At 45.5% G+C, this 19,544-nt stretch overlaps 1 protein-coding gene across 12 annotated transcripts in view; it reads left to right on the forward strand.

The window, feature by feature from the left end:
- DAB2IP (DAB2 interacting protein) overlaps positions 1-19,544 on the forward strand; it is a 673,590-nt gene that overhangs the window by 451,470 nt on the left and 202,576 nt on the right. Inside the window, exon 1 of one of the 12 annotated variants that reach the window (XM_077479179.1) lies at positions 6,825-7,102. The exons of the other annotated variants lie outside the window; for them this stretch is intronic. The gene's annotated coding sequence lies outside the window, so the exon portion shown is untranslated. Of the gene's footprint in view, positions 1-6,824; positions 7,103-19,544 lie in introns of those variants that run through there. 12 annotated transcript variants of the gene reach the window in all.

Here is a 19,544-nt window from a genome sequence, read left to right on the forward strand (position 1 = left end):
GGCGGTCGGCAAGTGGTTAAAGGGCACCTGTCATTTCAGATCCATCATGGCAGAGCCTGTTAGCGGGCATTCACTCACCTTGGTGCCACCACATCCCTCACCTTGTTGTGCCACTGCCACATCACCATCCGTCTCATTAACGTGAATGGGACTGTCGGTGATTTAACGGCGGGTCAGAGGAGGAGCTGCTCTGGAATGGAGCAGACAGTTGCTCTTTAAAAATGATGATTTAAATTGAGTTGATTTAAATCGAGCCTTTTTTTTTACTAGTGATTTAAATCAAATCCACCCTGCTACAGGCCCCCTAACCTGAAAGTTGAAGAGGGGACTAATCTCCTTCTCTAACAAATAGAAATGGAGACGAGGCAGGGCAATAGTGAAATCTTCGGGGACTTCAATTATCCAGACTGGGCAGGCAGAACTGTTCAGTCAACTAGGGCTCATCATTACGTAGATGTCTTGCAGGACAATTTCATGTGCCAATTGGTGAATGCCCCAACTAAAAATAAGGCTTTGCTTGAGCTACTAATGACAAACAAAAAGCTGATTGCAGACGTGGCAGTAAAGGATAACTTAGAAAACAGTGATTACAGAGTAATTACCTTCATTATAAGTCATGGAAAAAGAAGACCTGAGGGTAGCACAAGAACATGCAATTTCAAGAGGGCCAACTTTACCAAACTGCACGCCATACTTCACAATGTTAAATAGGAGGATATTCTAGAAACCAAAACCACAGAGGAAAAGTGGGAGTGCTTTAAGAATATATAAATTATTGTCACCCGCCAGTGTATTCTGATGGGCAACAGATATAAAAGAACCTAAATTCAAACCTGGGTGGCTAAATTTGAGTGTAAAAAGGCATAGTAAACAGAAAAAAAAATATTCTTTTAAACATTTAAGGCTAAGGAGTCACCGTGAGCATGGCAAAAATGGACCATGAGCCACATATAGTCGAAGAGAGTAAAAGGAATCCCAAAAGATATTTTAAATATATTAATTATGTGACATACTAATATAATTATTTGACAAGGAAAAGCCAACTGTGTTAAATACATTCTTTTCCTTGTTTTTACTAAGAAAACGGAAGGGTATAATAGGCAAGACTGTGTTCCCTTAAGTGTTCCCTTATGGCTAACAGAAGCCAGTGTTCAAAAAAGACTGGAAAAACTTAATGTCAATAAATGACTAGCTGGCTTACACCCTAGAGTTGTCAAAGAACTTAGCCAGGTTATTGCTAGACTGTTATTCCTAATCTATAAGCGTGGCTTTTTGACCGAAATGGTACCAGCTAAGTAAAAAGAATCCCAAAAGATATTTTAAATATATTAATTATGTGACATACTAATATAATTATTTGACAAGGAGAAGCCAACTGTGTTAAATACATTCTTTTCCTTGTTTTTACTAAGGAAAAGGAAGGGTATAATAGGCAAGACAGTGTTCCCTTAAGTGTTCCCTTATGGCTAACAGAAACCAGTGTTCAAAAAAGACTGGAAAAACGTAATGTCAATAAATTACTAGCTGGCTTACACCCTAGAGTTCTCAAAGAACTTAGCCAGGTTATTGCTAGACTGTTATTCCTAATCTATAAGCGTGGCTTTTTGACCGGAATGGTACCAGCTGAAAAGCTAAAGTGGTACCAATATTTAAAAAAGGCCCACGACCTAGTATGACATCCTTATCCCCATTGACTTTGGCCTCCTTGAAATTATGGTATAAGACGGGGCTAAACACCACCCTTTCCTCTGATCCGGGCCCCTTGACGTCCCTCTTTGACCATCCTGCTCTGCCACAAAGTACAGGGGCAGCTTCCCTAGGACCCTTTAGGCGTGCGGAGTGGCCACAAGCTCTCACATTTGTACATCCCTCTCAGGGGACCCCGGTCCCCCTGACAGACTCTGGAGATTGGCTCACGGCCCTACAGGTGTCCGCATTTACTAAACGTCTACACTCCTCCTCTCAAATACACCGCAAGCTTACCAATTTTGAGGTATTGTGCTCGCTCCCAGAAACCCCCAAACACCTGCTATCCTCCTTATATAACTTGCTACAGACTTTAGCGCATGATCAGCTCCCATCTTATACTAGACTGTGGTCTGCGGATTTGGGTGAAGACATCTCTGTGCCGGAATGGCAAACCTCTTTTCACTTCACGCACAAGTCGACCATCTCCTGCTACTCTCAAGAGAAAAACTATAAGCTACTGTCCAGATGGTACAGAGACCCTGCTACTTTACACAAAATCTTCCCATCTACGCCAGCCACCTGCTGGCGCTGTGAGGCCTCAGTCGGAACTTATATACATGTCTGGTGGGACTGTGAGAGGATTCGCCCCTTCTGGACACAGGTTTTTGACTGTTATAATCTTCTAGCTGATACTCCAGTTTCTATCTCCCCGAAAATTGCGTTACTCTCCATACTGCCCGGGTCTATTAAATCGCAGAGACAAAGATTACTCCGCTTTTTCCTGTCCTCTGCTAGGCAACTGATACCTGCTTATTGGAAGACGACGACTACTCCCCCATTGTCGCGGTGGGTATCCATTATGAATGACACCATGAGAATGGAGGAGATGTTGGCACTGGACAATGACACTTACACCAAGTTTATATCTCAATGGTTGATCTGGCTTCGCTTCTCTTCCTCTGACACCTTAATGAAACAAATCCAGAACGCGTAGAGACGCTGTGGGCTCTCTCCTACCCTAGCCCCCCCCCCCCCCATCCCTATCTCTTCCCCTCCCCCCCTTTCCCTCTCCTCTCATCTTACTATTCATTTTTTCCCTCTACCACCCTGTTCCTTTCTCTTGCTCCTCTCTTCCCTTTTTTCTTCTCTCTCTCTTTCTGTCTTCTTTGCAATATTAATTACATGTTGTCTCATGTATTAACCCATGAGTGTTTTCCCCTGCTGTGGCCTTGTGGATCGGGAACAGGAGGTTTTCCATGTTTTCCACACTTTCCGACGGGACCGACTGTGGCTGATAGTCATTAGCCGGACACCCGTGACTCTAATCCTGTTACTGTTCCTGTTTGTTTTTGCCTCATGATGGTTACTGTCTTATTGTTTTCATTTGAAATGTTCAATGTTCAATAAAAATATTTTCAACACTAAAAAAGGCCCACGATACATACCTGAAAACTATAGACCAGTCAGCCTAACATCAATAGTATGTAAACTATTGGAGGGGATGATAAGGGACTATATCCAAGAATTTGCTGATGAAAATAGTATCAGTAGTATTTATGGATTTATGAAGGATCGTTCTTGCCGGAACAACCTTTTAACAATCAATGAGGAGGTAATCTGGAGAAGGGAAGGCCTTAGGACGTGGTGTATGCGGACCTCGCCAAAGCATTTGATACAGTACACCATAAACACTTAATTTACAAATTGGAATCTTTTGGCAATGACAATAGTGTATGTACCTGAATAAAAAACTGGTTATAGGAGCAGGTCCAAGGGGTGGTGATACATAGCGTATCTTCTGAATGATCTAGAGTTGTGAGTGTGGTGCTCCAGGGCTCTGGGCAATTCCGTTTAACTTGACGATACAAAGCTAAGCAAGGTAATAACCTCACAACAGGATATATGGCAACAGGAAGAACTCGATAAAATAAAGGAGTGGGCAACTCAATGGCAAATAAGGTTTATTGTGATCCTAAACGCACACTGTTTTATATACATTGTCCCATCTATTTCTGTATATGGATGATGGCCCTGTAATTATTTTAATTTAAAAAAAAAATCCTGTGGGAGTCTATGCCCGGAAGTGGGTGCAAATACCTGTCTTAGACAGGTATCTGCACCCCCTCCCCCCTGAAAGGTGCCAACTGTGACACCGGAGGGGGGGGGGGGGGGTTCCGATGAGCGGAAGTTCCACTTTAGGGTGGAACCCCACTTTAAGAGGGCAAATCTATCGGTCTGTAAGTGGTTAAAAGACATCACAAATATGTAAGGAACTCGGTGCGCTCTTTGTGTCCAAACTGGCCTCTCACCTAATCATCATTCAGGAAAGTGCAACCTTTACTGTAAAAAACAAAACAAAACAAAAAAAAAATGCTTGCTGTTTATTTTATATGCAGTCAGGCACATGCAGCAGAATTAAAGTGGTTGTATACTCAAATTTTTAACTTTTACCTACAGGAAAGCCTATAATAAGGCTTACCTGTAGGTAAAAAAAATATCTCCTAAACCTGTACGGTTTAGGAGATATTCCCCTCGGTATGCGCCGCTGACTGCAGTGACTGACTGCAGTGCGGTGCATACTAGCTCATTATGCCTTTTGCTTTGCAGGTTTAAAAAAAAAAAAAAAAAAAAATTGCGGGTTTACTACCGCTTTAAAAAAAGAAACCCAAAGGTCAGAGTCTGAGCAATCCTCCTCAGCATGAGCTATATGAGTAGGCTTGAATCAAGGACAAAGAAACTCTGTGGTCTCAGGAACCAGTAGGAGCTCTGCATTCTGTACATCCTATCATGGAGCTGCAATGGTAAGGATGGAGCACAGACATTGAACACCTCCCAATGGTATTAAAGCATGGTAGGCAAAAACAAATTATTGTGAGTGGATTAGATCAGCTGAATTGCAGCTCAAGAAACTTGGACAATATTGTTACTAGGTTCTAGTTTGGGCCTATTATTATTATTATTATTATTATTATTATTATTATTATAGGCCTAGTTTGGGCCTATTACTATCATACTGTAGTGTATGGTAACAGTGGTACAGTGAGATTTATTTTTAACGGCATGCAAACAGACCTTGACCAATTCACGGTAATGCACTAACATTGCACTACCTCACAAAAAATGCTTTAGGTCAATTCTTCTGTGTTCCAGACTGCGGTATTGCAACACACCGGTGTGAAGTAAAAAAGTAAATGAAAGCTTTTGGTTTAGACCAGAGTTTTTTTTTTGTTTTTAACACTAGATTCACAACAATTTTTTTTTTTTTTTCTTGGATTAATTTTTCATTAAAATCATTGGAAACCCCTTAACATGCATGCCAACACACGCATCAAGATGCACATTAACACACATCACACATTAATGTGCACCAGTGTGCATTGTGGTACAAGTTGACATTCAATACAAAGTTAAATTTCAGTTACTTATATAGCGCCATCAAGTTACGCAGCACTTTACATATACATTGTACATTCACATCAGTCCCTACCCTCAAGGAGCTTACAATCTAAGGTCCCTAAGCCCCTGTACACACGGTCGGAGATTTCCACAACCAAATCCGTCAGATTCTGCCCGTCGGATTTTGTCCGAAACTGTTGCATACACACGGTCGGACAAAGTTGGCGAAAAATCCGATCTTTCAGAACGCGATGACGGAATTTCGTTACGATGGGACTACGTTCAGGCTAGTAGCCAATAGCTTTGATGTAGGAATTTGATATGAGCATGCGAGGCACTTGGTCCGATCAAAATTCTCTACACATGATCAGATTAGGTTCGACCGGCCCAGTTGGTCGGGAAATATTTCCAACATGTTGGAAAATTGGGTCTGACGGAGATTCGGACGGAATCAGTCTGATGCAGACCACACACAGTCGGATTATCCGACGACACGGTCCGATAGGACACATTCCGACAGATTCTCCGACCGTGTGTACAAGGGCTAACTCACATTCATACATATACTAGGGACAATTTAGACCGGGTCCAATTAACTACCTGTATGTCTTGGAGTGTGGGAGGAAACCGGAGTACCCGGAGGAAACCCACGCAGGCACAGGGAGAACATGCAAACTCCAGGCAGGTAGTGTCCTGGTTGGGATTCGAACCAGCGGCCCTTCTTACTGCTAGGTGAAAGTGCTAACCACTACACCACTGTGCCGCCCACTCAATGCCTTACAAATGTGTAACCACGCATTTTAATGCATTTTTTGATGTGTCCCCAGTCATTTCAATTAAGAAAAATGCATTAGAGGAAAAATATTGGTGTAAATAAACCATCAACGTAAGGGCCCACCCACACTGGTTCCTTCTGGTGTATATAAATGCGCACACACACACACACACACGCGACGCATTTTGGTGAGCTGCAAGGCATGTGGTTTGGAGGTGCAATGGGTTTGCTTATTTGGGTGCCATTGAAAATGAATAGCAATGCACTAACGCATGTAACATACTGCTAATGCAGTGCTCTGCACCGGATAGGTGTGAATGTGTGTGCGTTAACACAATGCACTGAGTGTTATTGGGTCCTTGGACTGCCGTGACCTAACAGCTCTTGGTGTAAAATCATTATTTTTATTATTGCAGGAATTTTCATAGCACCGACAATTTACGCAGCACTTTACATACATTGTACATTCACATTTGTCCCTGCCCTCAAGGAGCTTACAATCTAAGGTCCCCAACTCGCACGCATGCATACACCTATTAGGAGTGTCGGGGGACAGGGAACTCAGGGGAAGCCCACAAAAGTCAGGGGTAGAACATACAAACTCCATGCAGGCAGTATGGTTAGAATTTGAACCAAGGACACCAGTGCTTCAAGGCAGAAGTTCAATTTTCAGAATTCCTCTGCAACTTGTTCACTGCCAGGAGTCAGAGGGATTTCATTTGCTCCCTCCCAGGACAGCTTGGAAGGGGGGGGGGCTGCATTGACAGTTTACACTCAATGTATCTGGTCAGCTTGGTGTGCTCTGTTACTGCTCAGGGCAGCCCCTTACAAATGAGGAGGGGCCCCTGCGCTGGCAATGTGGGGCCCCAGAATAAAGTCATCCTAGTAAATGCAGCACCTGATCCACGCTACTGGACAAAGAGCAATGTGCAGGATGGGGAGGAATCTGCCAGAGCCCATCCCAGATCCCAGAGGTGGGGGGGATAGTGTGCTGTGAGATGTAGAGGGCAGCACTCCGCCCGCACACTGGGATACACAGATACATTGTAACACTGACTTCACCCTGATACAATCGGCTACAATGTAACAGCAGCATATCCAGCTGCACACTGCTCTGCACTGGCACCCTGTGCAGGCAGGAGACACTGGGGGATGTGAGCTCAGTTCCCAGGCTGGAGACACACAATATGCTACTGCTGCTGATCTGCTACACTGGATCTGAGCCCCTGGAGGGGGAGTGGGGTAAGTGTAAGGGGGGGGGGGGGGGGGGCTTTGATGTTATGGGGGAGATGAGATACTGAAAATGTATTGATTGTACAACTCCAGAATAGTCTGAGCTGTGCATGGCTCATTGTGCTGTGTGCACCATTGTCTGGATTGTGTGCTGGCTGTGTACTGTGTACTCTGGAACACACACAATGTCAGCTGGGTGTTAGCTCTGTATAATGCAGATATTGTGTCTATTATATCGCCTGTCCGCTGTGTGCTCTCATATACTGGCTGTGTGTTGTGTACCGTGTCCTGTACATCTGGCTGTTCACTGTACAGTATAATGTGGATGGTATATATGATATACATTGTGCTGATGGTATATAGTGTATACAGTGAGCTGGGTCTGGGGTCAGCAAAGTTGGTGCAGCAGCTGTGGATGGTTACGCTCATAGCTGACATGTCTTTGTGGCTCTCGTTAACCCCTTACTACCCCTACTGCAGAAGCCTTAGGGTCAGGATGGGGTGTATGGTAGAGCAGCCAGTGACTCTGTATATGGAGAAGATGCTAAGCTGTGTTCTGTATATGGAAGGATGGCACAAAGATGGTTTTGAGCTGTGCTCTGTAGATCGGGGGATGGCACAGAGATGGTGCTGGGCTGTGCTCTGTATATCGGGGGATGGCACAGAGATATTGCTGGGCTGTGCACTGTATATAGGGGATGGCACAGAGATGGTGCTGGCCTGTGCTCTGTATATCGGGGGATGGCACAGAGATGGTGCTGGGCTGTGCACTGTATATAGGGGATGGCACAGAGATGGTGCTGGGCTGTGCACTGTATATAGGGGATGGCACAGAGATGGTGCTGGCCTGTGCTCTGTATATCGGGGGGATGGCACAGAGATGGTGCTGGGCTGTGCACTGTATATAGGGGATGGCACAGAGATATTGCTGGGCTGTGCACTGTATATAGGGGATGGCACAGAGATGGTGCTGGGCTGTGCACTGTATATAGGGGTTGGCATAGAGATGGTGCTGACTGTGCTCTGTATATGGGGGGGGGGGGGGGGGTGCTAGCATAGAGCTCAGCTGTGCTTTGTATATGGCAAGATATATTGAAGGATGGCACAGAGATGGGGCTGTGCTCTGAATATGGAGGGATGGCATAGCGGGTACTGGGCTGTGTTCTGTATGTTGAGGGGTGGCACAGAGATGGTGATGGGCTGTACTCTGTATATGGGGGATGGCACATGAATAGTGCTGGGTTGTGCTCTGTATATGGGGGGATGGCACATGGTTGGTGCTGGGTTGTGCTCTGAATATGGAGGGATGGCATAGAGATAGTGCAGGGCTGTGCTCTATATATGGAGAGGATGACACAGAGATGGTGCTGAGTAGTGTTCTGTATAATGAGGGATGGTGTTGGGCTGTGCTCTGTATATGGATGGATTGCACAGAGATGGTGCTGGGCTGTGCGCTGTATATAGGGGGGTGGCACAGAGATGGTGCTAAGCTGTGCCCATGTATATGGGGGGATGACACAGAGATGGTGCTGGGCTGTGCTCTGTATATGAATGGATGGTGTTGGGCTGTGCGCTTTATATGGATGGATGGTGCTGGGCTGTGCTCTGTTTATGAATGGATGGTGCTGGGCTGTGCTCTGTATATGAATGGATGGTGCTGGGCTGTGCTCTGTATATGAATGGATGGTGCTGGGCTGTGCGCTTTATATGGATGGATGGTGCTGGGCTGTGCGCTTTATATGGATGGATGGTGCTGGGCTGTGCGCTTTATATGGATGGATGGTGCTGGGCTGGGCACCATATATAAGGGGTGGCGCAAGGATGGTGCTGGGCTGTGCTCTGTATATAGATGGATAACACATAGATGGTACTGGGCTGTGCTCTTTATATGAATGGATGGTGCTGGGCTGTGCTCTTTATATGGATGGATGGTGCTGGGCTGTGCTCTTTATATGGATGGATGGTGCTGGGCTGTGCACCGTATTTAAGGGGTGACACAAGGATGGTGCTGGGCTGTGCTCTGTATATAGATGGATAACACATAGATGGTGCTGGGCTGTGCGCTGTATATAGATGGATGGCACAGAGATGGTGCAAGGCTGTTCTCTGTGTATAGGGGTGGCAGAGAGAAGGTGGGGGATTGGCTGTGCCCTCTACATTGAGGGATGGTACAGAAATGGTGCCTGGCTGTCCTCATCATATGGAGGAATGTCTGTTGTAGTGATCACATTGAATTCAGTTCTTTCAGTGTTACTATTGTAGTGGTATTTTTGCTGTCTCGTTCTACACTATTGTGTGATATAAGCATGGCACAAGCGATTATTACTTTTTTGGGTGGAGGACCATATGGTTCTACAGAAAAGGCCTCAGTGCTTACCACACTTGTACATTTAGTCTATTCAACCAATGGGAGGCCTGGCTTAGCCAGTTAGTGATATCACATGCAGAACACAGGTGATCGGAAATTCCTGGACCTGGCTTATCAGGTTGAAGGTTAATCATTAGACTGGGCAGGGTTGTATGAATAGAACGCATATAGGGAGGGGTGCAAAGTGGCCCACAGGAGGATGACCAGTGTTGGAACCTCTATACAGACAATTACCATTATGATGTTTAAAGTCACTTCCATGACAATACGTATTACATTATTTCTGGTTCTCATTTGGTAGATCTAGTGGTGGTTTAGGGCCCAGCAGATGGACCTGATGTCACAATGAAATGGCATTGGTCATATACAGACAGATGGACATGCACAATCGGATGACTGGCCTTTGTGCTTTTAGTGTAACAGAAGGAAAGTGGAGATTTTACACACAGACCAATCAAATAGTGGCTGTGATTTTTTTTTTTTTTTTTCAAGGGCAGAGTGGACAGTGAAAGCAAACCTCTAATTGGCCGTTACTTTCCCCTCCTTGGTATCTTTTAATGCTTCCAAGCCATGAATGAGCATTTAGGCTCCATTCACACTGAAGCTCAAAAAAGCTTTTCCTGGATGCCAGATTGCTGGCAGAAAACACTCGTTGAAAAACCCTTTTAACAGCGTTTTGTACTAGCGTTTATGAGCGTTTATTAGCGTTGGCGTTTATGGGTGTTTTCATTAAAAATACACAGAGGACACTTCAAAAATCCCACAGTGCATTCCAAACTCCCACAATGCATTGAAAAAATAGAATACCGAACATTAATTAACATGTGTTTATAAGCATTTTTCGGCGTTTATCGTTTTTTGGCGGTTAAAAATGGCACTTTGAACGCAAATTTCTGGCATTCAGAAAAAAGCCCATAAACTCCACTGCTCATTAACTTCTTGAGATCCGCGCTATAGCCAAATGACGGCTACAGCGCGGACCTGCTTTGCCAGGACGACATCTATTGACATCGCCCCGTGCACGAGCGGCCTGCGCGCCCCCTGATCACCCGATCACAGATCGGAGCAAGGGGTCGATCCCGACCCCTTACCACGTGATCAGCTGTCAGCCAATGACAGATGATCATGTGATCACAACACAGCCGGTAATCGGCTATTTTTCCTCCCCTGTGATCGGGACATCAGTTCCGATCACAGTGAGCTGGGGACAGCTCATCAGTGCCCACCTGCCCCCTGCCAGTGCCACCAAAAAGTGCCACCCATCAGTGCCCATAGTGCCACCCATCAGTGCCCATAGTGCCACCCATCAGTGCTCACAGTGCCACCTATCAGTGCCCACAATCTGCCTCGCACACACAGTGCTGCACCTCAGTGCCACATATCTGTGCCCATCAGTGTCATGTACCAGCGCCCAGCAGTGCCACCTATCAGTGCCCATCTATCAGTGGTACCTATCAGTGCCCATCCATGCCACCCATCCGTGCCATCTTATCTGTGCCGCCTTATTTGTGCCTATCAGTACCGCCTTATCTGTGCCTATCAGTACTGCCTTATCTGTGCCTATCAGTACCGCCTTATCTGTGCCTATCAGTGCCCACCAGTGCCGCCTCATCAGCGCATTTCAATGAAGGAGAAAAATTACCTGTTTGCAAAATTTTATAACAAACTATTAAACATGATTTTTTTATTTTTTTTTATTTTGTATCTTTTTTTGTTTGTTTAGCAAAAAATAAAACTCCCAGCTGTAATTAAATACCACCAAAAGAAAGCTCTATTTGTGGGGAAAAAAAATTATAAAAATTTCATTTGGGTACAGTGTTGTATGACCGCGCAATTGTCATTCAAAGTGCATCAGCGCTGAAAGCTGAAAATTGGTCTGGGCAGGAGGGGGGGGGTTAAGTGCCCAGTAAGCAAGTGGTTAAAGCTAAAAAACGTCCATGTGTGCATGGACACATAGGCTAACATAGAGTGGAGTTTATGGGCTTTTAAAAAAAACGCCCAAACTCCAATAAACTGCAGTTTATGAGCTCCGGTGTGCATGGAGCCTCATGGGGACTGCCATCCTGGGAAGGTGAATAGTCTCTGGGGGTCATTGGAGTAAATATAGAAAGAATTCCTCATCAGAATGACAGGCAGACACCCAGTAACATACAGATATAATATATGAATGCATTGCTGTCTTGTTACCCCTGATACGATGGCCTCCCCCTGTACTGTGTCTGTCCTGCAGACCCTTTTCTCATTCAACGTTTTCTCCCATCCAAAGCAGCAGATGGCTTTTTTTTCTTGCTGGCCATAAAATCGTTTCCTGTTTCCTCTGAAATACTTTTGTGGCCCCTTCAATGTACAAGCATTATCAGTGCTGGAGGCTGTGGAAGATGACAGGAAAATATTCCTACAGCAACTCATTGCATTCATACCAGGATTGTATTGCATTGATCACTATAAAATATTGCACTAAACACCAAGCCCGTCCTCAACTGATAAATACATCATGAATGGATGCTGGAAGGTTCCATTATTTACTTCTCCCAAAGTCTCTTTTGGCAATCCTGTCCCATTCCAGCTGGAAGTCTTATGCCCCGTACACACGACCGGTTTTCCCATCGGAATAAACTCTGAAGGTTTTTTCCCGACGGAATTCCGCTGAGACTGGTCTTGTGTGCACACGATCACACCAAAGTCCGATCGTCAAGAACGCAGTGACGTACAGCACCTACAACGGGACTAGAAAAAGGAAGTTCAATAGCCAGTAGCCAATAGCTTCCATCTCATACTTGCTTCAGAGCATGCGTCGTTTTTGGTCCGTCGGAACAGCGTACAGACGAGCGGTTTTCCCCAATAGGAATTGGTTCTGTCGGAAATAGTAAGAACATGTTCTATTTCTAGGTCTGTTAGTTTAAAAAAAAAAAAAAAAGTCAGATGAGGCATACGCACCAATATATGGAATATACGACGAAAAGCTTCCGTCTATCTTTTACTGTCCGCTCGTGTGTACGTGGTGTTACTCTTCTTGCTGCATTGTTTTCCTTTTGCTTTACTCTTATCCCTTGTACACACGGTTGGACATTCCGACAACCAAATCCATCTGATTTTGTCCGAAACTTGTGTTGCATACACACGGTCGGACAAAGTTGTCGAAAAATCCGATCGTACGTAACGTGATGACGTTATTTCGTTAGGGCGGGACTACGTTCAGGCTAGTAGCCAATAGCTTTGGTCTAGGAATTTGATCTGAGCATGCGTGGCACTTTGTCCGATCGGAATTCTCTACACGCGATCGAACAAAGTCCGATCGGATCGTGTTGTCGGAAAGTTTTATAGCCCAGCTCTAAAACTTTGTCCGTTGGATAATCCGACGGAAACAGTCCGATGGAGCCCACACACAATCGGGTTATCCGACAACGCGGTCCGATCGGACGTTTTGCGTGTGTACAAGGGCTAAGAATATTCTTTTCCTCTGCTTCACCTTGTATTATCCCACTTCTCTGCTTTAGCTTTACTCTAGTATGATACATGCTTCTTGCTTGCACGCCTCCTTTCTATCCCTTGCTGTTTAATTTTTTACTGGGTAATTCTACAAGGTCCGCAGAGAAGAGAGACGTAGTTCTGTCCGTTGGCGTTTATCACGCTGGCACACAAATTGCTGGACGTTCGCCTGGGCTGACAGTACATGCGTTTTGGGACCATTTATTTGGCAGCAGAGTTTCAATCTATGTTGATCTCTGACTGTGACAGGTTCTCTTTTTTTTTTTTTTTTCGCAGACAAATAAATTTCCTCAATAAGTGAGATAATCTCGTGGACGAGAGATGTAATCTTTATTTGTCCGTTGTCTTTGTCAACCGTATCGATATGATCCCTTTCTGTAGTGTCCTCCACTGCTTTCGACAAATAGAAAAAGTGATTTTCAATAATCCTCTTTAGCACGGAGAGTTGTCATGACCACAGTTACAGAGCCCAAGTATGCGTTGGAAAAAGACGGAATAAAATATTGGTGCTTTGAGGGCCGTGTCCCCGCTGTGTCTGGTTGTCATGGGTTACAGCCTGCAGTGTTGGCCAGTAAAGGATTATATATCCTGCTGAATGGCAGTGGATGATGCGTTTTGCCAGGTCACTATATAATCTTCTATTGTATCATTCCTAATCTCATTTCATTATAGGATGTGGATTGACAGTGTAAAAGATGCTTACTTCACACAAGCCGCTGCCGGTGTGCAGTCCCCCGAACGCCCATTTGACGCTTTATGAAGTCCCGAGTCTCCGGGCCTCTGAATTATGGCTGATCAGTTCATTAACACAACCATAAATTTCCCACAGTAGAAAGAAAACAAGTTGTATACAGTGAGGGGTGAGACTTGCATGCAGCGTTTCTATTGTTTTACAAGACGCGTGGCTTTATGGGAAGCTAATGACTCTGTAGGTAGCTTGTAAAAGAAGAAGAGAAACGCCCACTACGCCACCAACCTTAAAGGGATGAGAAGACCGTGTCATTTCTTTTACACATGGAGGAGATTTTTATCAAAACCGGATGGGCCAGAATCTGGAGCAGATGTGCATAGCAACCAGTCCGCTTTTATCTTTCATTTCATAGTTAGTAAGGTTGAATAAAGACACCAGTCCATCTAGTTCAACCTGAGTGAGTGACTACCCCCCTATCCCTATACATTGCACACTCACATTGGTCCCTACCCTCAAAGATCCCACAATCTAAGGTCCCCATTCATATACTAGGGCCAATTTTTGGACAGAAGCCAATTAACCTACCTGCATGTCTTTGGAGTGTGGGAGGAAACCCACGCAGGCACACTCCATGCAAACTCCAGGCAGGTAGTGTCATGGTTGGGATTCGAACCAGCGACCCTTTTTTACTGCTAGGTGAGAGTGCTAACCCCTACACCACTGTGCCGCCCACACATTTTCAAACCTTAAAGCAGGGGTAGGGAACCTTTTTGGCCTTGAGAGCCATGAACGCCACATATTTTAAAATGTAATTCCACGAGAGCCATACAATATGTTTAAAACTAATTTTTATTTTTTATTTTTTTTTATCGATTAATCGACTAATTTCAATTATAACTGTAATATCCACGTCATCTCCCCCACTGTAATATCCACATTTCCCTAAATACCTAATTGTCTGCTTGCTTACCACTACACAGGCAGGCAGACCCACTAGCAGTTGAGGCGGGTGATGATGACGTCGGCGCGCCGCTCACCTAGGCCACCGCCGGGTGTACCGAGATGGCCGCAGCTCCGGAGCTAGGCCAAAGCTGCGGCCTTTCCTATGGGCTCAATCCACAGATCGGCACACCACGCAATACGCGGATTGAGAGGTGAGAGCCAGATGCAGCCCTCAAAAGAGCCACATCTGGCCCACGAGCCATAGGTTCCCTACCCCTGCCTTAAAGGGTTAGTTCACCTTTACCAAAAACTGCCTATGCAGATAAGGGGGTGTCTGTAGATACACACAACCTGTCCAGCTCTGACTAATGTTGAATAATGCCCTTGCTATAGGTGTTGGCCATTTACGTACCTCCTGAAGCGAAATACTCCCAGGACTTAGCTAAGTGAGGCCTAGTTTGTTATTGCTCAATTTCTCACAGAAGTAAGCTCTGAAACTACGTTCAGAGCCACTGCGTCGGTAAGAGAAAGAGCATGAGAGGGGGGTTTGAATCAGAGGAAAAGCTCACTCCTGTGATGGTGGAGGTGAGCGGTAATGACTAGGCCTCATTTTGCAACATCCTGGGAGTATTCCAGTCAGGCTTTGGGAGGTACGTAAATGGCCTACACCTATTGCAAGGGTATTGTTCAACTTTAGGCCCCTTTCACACTGGAGCGGTTTTCAGGCGCTACAGCGCTAAAAATAGCACCTGTGTAGCGCCTGAAAAAAAGGACCCCTTTCACTCCAGTTTGAGAGCCCGAAGGCTTTCACACTGGAGCGGTGCGCTAGCAGGATGGTAAAAAAAGTCTTGCTAGCCGCATCTATGGAGCGGTGTATTCACCGCTCCTAAACCACTCCTACCAATTGAAATCAATGGGACAGCGTGGCTATACCGCCGGCAAAGCTTTGGACATGCCTGGTCTACAGCTACCTGTGCAAATTAATGGCAGGCTGCGGCTGTATGCTGATAATCACACATCTGTTTGTATACAATGAGAGATATGTGCCCCTGGAAGCAGACAGCTTACATCCAGGCCCACTAGTCAGTCCTGGTCTGCAAGTAAACACTCAGATGTGCCAGTGTACCGGTGTACAGTCGCGGCCTGTCATTGGTCTGTACAGACTGCTGCAGGCACACGCCTGTCTTTCCCGAGCGCCAAGATACACTCGCTTTTCACAGTGTACAACTCTCTGCTCCCTTATAAATTAACACCTATTCAATATCTCTTTGCAAAAGTATCACAATAAATTATAATAGTAAGGCCCCTTTCACACTGGGGCGGTGCGGGCGTCGGCGGTAAATGCGCCGCTATTTTTAGCGGCGGTTTGTGGCCGTTAGCGGGGTGGTTTTAACCCCCGCTAGCGGCCGAAAAAGGGTTAAGACCGCTTACAAAGCCGGCGGCATAGCCGCGCTACCCCATTGATTTCAATGGGTAGGAGCGGTGAATACACCGCTCATTTCACTGCTCCAAAGATGCGGCTAGCAGGACTTTTTTCACCGTCCTGCTAGTGCACCGCTCCAGTGTGAAAGCCCCTCCGGCTTTCACACTGGAGTGAAAGAAGCCGTTTTTTTTCAGGCGCTATTTTTAGCGCTGTAGCGCCTGAATACCGCCCCAGTCTGAAAGGCTCCTTAGGCTCCATGCACACTGAAGCTCAAAAAAGCTTTTTCTGGGCGCCAGATTGCTGGCAGAAAACGCTGGTTGAAATACTTGTTTTTAACAGCGTTTTGTACTAGCGTTTATGAGCGTTTATTAGCGTTAGCGTTTATGGGCGTTTTCAAAAAAAATACACAGAGGACACTCCAAAAATCCCACAGTGCATTCCAAACTCCCACAATGCATTGAAAAAATAGACTGCCGAACACTAATTAACGCGTGTTAATGAGCGTTTATAAGCGTTTATCGGCGTTTGTCATTTTTTTAGTGGTGAAAAACTGCACTTTGAACGCAAATTTCTGGCGTTCAGAAAAAAGCCCATAAACTCCACTGCTCATTAAAGCTAAAAAACGTTCATGTGTGCATGGACACATAGGCTAACATAGAGTGGAGTTTATGGGCTTTAACAAAAAATGCCCAAACTCCAATAAACTGCAGTTTATCAGCTTCAGTGTGCATGGAGCCTTATTGTTCTCATTTAAGTTCATATTATTAGTAATATTTATAACTTTAATAAAAGGGCAATTACCATATACTTGTCAAGAGAGAAGTAGGGAAGCTGCCATTGCTGCTCTGCTAATGAAAATGCTATTTGTCTGACTGTCAGGATCATTCCTCGGCTTCAGTACTTCTAGTCGCGGTCTCAGGACAAGCATGCAGTGAAAAGTCATTTCTCCTGATATCTATACTTGTTCTGGGTCAGGGACTCAGAAAGCCATTGAAGCCAGAGGATGTACATGGCAGCCAGGCAGCATCCTTTCCGAAAGAGGCCAACAAAGGCAGATACTATATATATATTTGCTGCAAATGTTTATCATCTTTCTCCTCTGTGTTCTTTGTGTCAGGCCTGGCACACAAGGGGTGTCGTGGCAGCTCTCCATTCTCTGGGCTGAGTCACAGGCTTATCCTTCTCTTTGTGTAATAAAGGCTCGGTGTGTTTGCATTCTTCTTCTCATGAGTTGGAACATGTCAGTGACTTCCAGCTGCCGGGGCCACACTTAAATTCATGGCCTGGGGCCACACATTTCGCACACACGGCCAGGAAGGAAAAGCCGATGCACCTCCCGCTCTCTTTATAGCTTACTGTGCATTATGACACCGAGGGAAAGTTGTGCATTGTTTCAGGTTTTCACTTTAATCCACCCATCCGCGTTAGTCGGAGCGTTAAGGCCCGTACACACGGTCGGACTTTTTGACAACAAACATGCAAATTAGCTGTTTTGGAGCAACATCCGACTGTGTGTACGCTCCATCGGACAAACTTTTTCTGTTTTCATCGGACTTTTGTTGGCTGTGCGAACGGACAAACTTTTTGACAACAGAAGTCCGAAGGAGCAAAGTCCGACCGTGTGTATGCAAAGGCATCGGACTTTTGTACAAGGTACAAACACGCATGCTCAGAGCCTATGCAAACGATCAGACTACAATACAGAAGTTGACCAAAGGTGGCGCAGGAGTCATTGAACGTCCTCTTTTGAAGCGGCGTCAGTACGTTGTGACGTCACTACGTTCGTGTTTGTTGTCAAAAAGTCCGACCGTGTGTATGCAATACAAACTTGTGGACCACGCCCTTTGTACAAAAGTCCACGGGAAAGTTTGTACAAAGTCCGACCGTGTGTATGGGGCTTTAGTGTTGGCTGGCTGATTTTTTACAACAATGAAGCCAACCAAATTCTTTTGCATCAGATGCAGATATTTTCAGCTACAAAATTTCTGCCCTTACATAGTTAGTAAGGTTGAATAAAGACACCAGTCCATCCAGTTCAACCTGAGTGAGTGTCTACAATTGTCCCTATCCCTGTACATTGCACACTCACATCAGTCCTTACCCTCAAGGAGCCCACAATTCAAGGGCCCCATTCATATACTAGGGGCCAATTTGGGACAGAAGCCAATTAACCTACCTGTATGTCTTTGGAGTGTGGGAAGAAAAACTGAGTACCCGGAGGAAACTCACACAGGCACAGGGAGAACATGCAAACTCCAGGCAGGTAGTGTTGTGGTTGGGATTCAAAACAACGACCCTTTTTTACTGCTAGGTGAGAGTGCTACCCACTACACCACTGTGCCGCCCTAAATATTCTGGCAGAAAAATACTAGCGAGCCCATGAACAGGTCGATCGGGTGGGCTCACAGATTTCCATAGGTACCATTTTTTTAAAATGTTTTTTATTTTTGTATATTGAAGAGCAGCATGTGTAATGAAATAAATCTGGCCTCAGTCCATCATACATTTCTTCCAATCCAGTGTCTGCCTCCCAGCAATGGATGCAGAATGGAAAAAGGGTCATTTCTACATTGTTTCCCTGTGCTGTACAACACTCCCCTCATATGACGGGTTCACGTCTCCACTTCAAAACGTTCTTGGTTCAGTAGTGAGGGCAGGTGACAGTGGCGTTTTGGAAAGCTTTAGCTTCAGGCTAATAGGACACTTAAAATATGAATCTTTTGGCTTTTTCTGCTCAGGAAGTGAAGGTGGGGGGGGGGGGGGGGGCTGGGGAGTAGGGTCAGGGAACCTCGGGACACCTAATTTTCCCCATAGAGCAGGGATTGGGAACCTATGGCTCGCGAGCCAGATGTGGCCCTTTTGATGGCTGCATCTGTCTCTCACCTTTCAATCCGCGGATTGCGTGGTGTGCCGATCCGTGGATTGAGCTCATAGGAAAGGCCGCACCTTCGGCCTAGCTCCGGAGCTGCGGCCATCTTGGTACACCCGGCAGCGGCCTAGGTGAGTGGTGCGCTGATGTCATCATCCCCCAGCCTCAACTGCTCGTGGATCTGCCTGCCTTTGTAGTGGTAAGCAAGCAGACAATCATAGGGGAGATGTGGATATTACAGTTATAATTGAAATTAGGCGATTAATCGATTAAAAAAAAAAATAATTTGTTTTAAACATATTGTATGGCTCTCGTGGAATTACTTTTTAAAATATGTGGTGTTCATGGCTCTCTCAGCCAAAAAGACTCCTTACCCCCTGCCATAGAGGGTCATTTTCTGTCTCTTGAGTGGAGCTTCTCTCATAGGAAGTCATAGCTCCAAGCGTCTGATTCTTGTGTTTACGACGGTCGAGGTTTGTCCCTGAGGCTCCATTGACAGAGGATGAACATTTCTATGATGGATCAGATATATCTTGGCCTTGTTTGATTTCCCCTTCCGGGAATTATTTTGTGATGGGGGGGGGGGGGGGGGTGAAACATAATGGTGGTCGGACCAAATCTTTTGTTTGAGGGAGATGGCCTTTACGTGGTGAGATGTTACATATCACA

The sequence above is a fragment of the Lithobates pipiens genome, unplaced genomic scaffold (genome assembly GCF_037356315.1).
Source record: "Lithobates pipiens isolate NorthernLeopardFrog02 unplaced genomic scaffold, aLitPip1_a1.2 Scaffold_14, whole genome shotgun sequence".
NCBI lineage: Eukaryota > Metazoa > Chordata > Amphibia > Anura > Ranidae > Lithobates > Lithobates pipiens.